Below are 3,308 nucleotides of genomic sequence, written 5' to 3'. Positions count from 1 at the left end.
TGTGATCAGCGGAGCAGGCCATGGTCTGAGCAGATCATCGTCCCATCGGATGCGACCGATTGTCTCGGAACTGAGGTACCAGCTGAAGCTATTTTTCTCCGAGAAAACTTTCGGACTGTTGAGAGGATGACGCCTGGAGCTCGACTATGAGTACTCCTTCACCGGATCGAGCAATCGACTTTCATCAGCAATTTCCCGTCTACGTCCGAGGCTAGAGAACTCGAAGAGATTTGAAAAGCCACCCAGCTCTCGAGGCTCCCCTAAGATTTATTATGATTTTCAGTGTAACCGACACGTCCCTCTGACGAGACCTCTTGAGGGAGGGACTCCGCGCTCGGCGCCCAAGCGCACTGGCAATACGCCTGAGGAAAGAACCTCGGTTTTCGCACGAGTCGCATCGGGTTGCTGATGCGAGTATAAGACAGGCTTGTTGCTGCATCTAATAAGTTATATCGAATGAAGCGACCCCTACTAGCAGCTGATTCCGAGACCCGACCTGCAATTTTCCGGGAAGGAGAGGGTACGTTTTTCGGGGAAATTCTTGGCTGCACATTCCTCCTGGGGGAAGGGGGGATCAGGATCTCTCGAAGCCTGTGGAGTCCCCTCCGTAATTCTCTGCAGTCAACGAAGGGAACATTTTATGCTCAGTCCGCTCTGATTAGGGGCTTCTTTTGAGAAGGTGCATTAATTAGACTTCTCGTACCTCGGATCGAAAACTATCATGGCAATGATCAATATCATGAATCATGATGCGCGGTTTCCATCCTGACTGAGGGGAAGCCATCCACATTGGACTCAATCCACAAGAATGTTGTGTGTTCCATTTAGATGATCAGAGCTGTTCCCAAGTTGGGAATCCCGACCCACCGCAAAATAACCACAGGAAATTCATCGAGATGGGACTCTTGTCGCCTCAGAACTCGATCCAAAATCACACCCGAGTTCGAATCCCTGCCAGGGAGCGGTTCGAGCGCTACGCCGCCGGGGCGTTGAAACTTGGCCATCGCTGGACCACGGCGCGCCGCCGGTTCAACACCGATTGCGAATCCGGGCAATGTCTGCCGACCCCGAGTTTCAAATGGCTTGTATGGAGCATGATGGAATGTGATGAAGACGGAAGGAGCGCTGGATGCTATCCAAGCCGAAGATGCTCCATATTTATCGTCCGAACGACGGCGCTGAGGAGGGTTTTTTCCGAAGTCTTGTGAAACTTCTTCTTCCTATACTTCTGAAGACCCGTGCCGTCGGTTGCTCAGAGCCGAGGAATTCTGAGCTTGCCCCCGCTCATATAAGTCGGGAACCGAGAATTCGAATTGTGCAGCAGAGCTCCGATAGCGCGGACGTTGAATAGAATCGAAAGTCAAGCATCAATCCGTAGGCGAATAATTCCGCGACCTTTCAGAAGAGTGACCCGCATTCTGGTTCGCAGGGACGACATCCGGCAACGCCCCAAGTTCTGCGACGGTGCAGCAGACGACGGATACGAGGAAGCCTGGAGTTCGGTGGAAAGGTCTTCCGTATCTACTCTGTTGCATCGGAGGGTGGACTCGCTCTCATCGTATGTAGATGCTTCTAGTTCCTCCCGTGATTCTGAAGCTTTCCGCTTGATACGCGTCGCGTATTTCCCTCCAAGAGTTCCTAGATCGTCACAGCTCTACGGCATGGCATGATAACGAATTTTTGCTTTTTTGTGATGAAACGGAATTTATCCAATCGGACACGAACGATTCCGGTCTACACTGGAGACGAGAGCATAGACCCGCGCAGGAATGTACAGCAGAGTCTCTGCGTGTCTACATCAATCGGCTTGCGATAGTCAGGGAAAGGCTTCCGCGACAAGTAAGGCTCGGTATTCTCTCCCCATCCTTTTCCTTGCCCGGCTCTCATCCATCTCCCAGTTTACTATTCATTCTGCTCGCACGTCTCCCCTTACATCGTGCCGCCGCTGTCGCTATTCATTCGTCTAGATGTCCCACTGCGTCTGCGGGTTTGCGTTATTAGCTGTGCGCGGCGGCCATTACCCTTCTTGGGTGTATGTAATGCTATGTATATCTCAAAAGTTTGCGTTCGTTTCATCACCCCGCTACTACGGAACAAGCTCTACGACGACAGGCACGGCCAACCAACAAACCGACCGACGGCGTCGCAGCAGCCGCAGCAGCGACAACGTCGACGGTGGGGACGACGAGGGGCATAACAACAAGAAGCACACAGTAGTACCAAGCAAGCAAGCAAGCAAGCAACCGACCAACCAACAACGTCAACACCACACAAGCACTGCCCCAGTGGTCGGGCAAACTCAGCCGCCCATCTCCACAGGCGGAAGTTCTCCATAACAAGGAGAGCCGAGCTGTAGATAAACGCCTCCGTATTTCCGGTAGGATCATTTGAATCTTCATCGCTCGTCGCAACTTTGCTTCTGCAGCGGATCCTTGCAGCTGTCGTTTTCTTCTGTGAGCTGTCCCCGGCGAACTCTGACGAGAATGCCGTCTTGCTTTGGCCTCAGGTGGAGATCCGGGACGCATCTCTTTGTTGGATGTGTTCGAGAGGGCGCGTCCACATTACGTGGCGAGAAAACGTGTTCGAGGGGAGAAAGCGCGAGCGAGGCTGCACCGGAATCCCATCTCTATGGTGAGCTTCGAGCTGACGGTTTCGATATCTTCTGATTCGGACGCACAACTAATTTTTCGGTTCCGGTGTACCTGCATGTATTCGAAGAATCGGAGCCTTCGGATTGTAAGACCGAAAGGTCACTCTTGAAGGAAAATTTGATGGAAGAGCCGTCGGGAAATCTCACGGAGGACCAGAAGGGAAACCCAGCGTGGGAATCTGGGAATCGAAGTTGTTGCTATACGGGATGAGATGATCGAAATAAGATAACGATATGAATTTGGCGCAAAAAGACCTTGACGGCTCCATCCGGAGCTTTGAAGGCTCAGAACGCGCTCCTCAGAACGGGAGTCCTTAGCCGACTGGGCAGATTGGGGGATCAATGTGAAAAGACGGAAAACCGCTGGAATCGGTAGAGCGAAATACAGACGGAATACAGCAGGAATGCTTTTTCCGGACCTACCTACCTTCAGGAAAGGTCTGTAATTGAAGTACCGTCGAATGTATTTCCGCAGGCCCACCGCACGGCTCGCCGATTCTCCCGTCGATCGGATCTGTAGCGGCGTGGTCGGCCGCCAGCCAGCCGCACGGCTCGTCGGCCCACCGGTCGACCAGTTCTCGCTCCGAAAATTCGGACGTGCTCAGGAGGGTCGCCACCGACGCGAACGAACCGACTAAGCTGAAGCGAGCCGCTCGAA

Source organism: Galendromus occidentalis, unplaced genomic scaffold (genome assembly GCF_000255335.2).
Source record: "Galendromus occidentalis unplaced genomic scaffold, Mocc_1.1 scf7180000075499, whole genome shotgun sequence".
Classification (NCBI taxonomy): domain Eukaryota; kingdom Metazoa; phylum Arthropoda; class Arachnida; order Mesostigmata; family Phytoseiidae; genus Galendromus; species Galendromus occidentalis.
Note: the sequence above shows the minus strand (reverse complement) of the source record.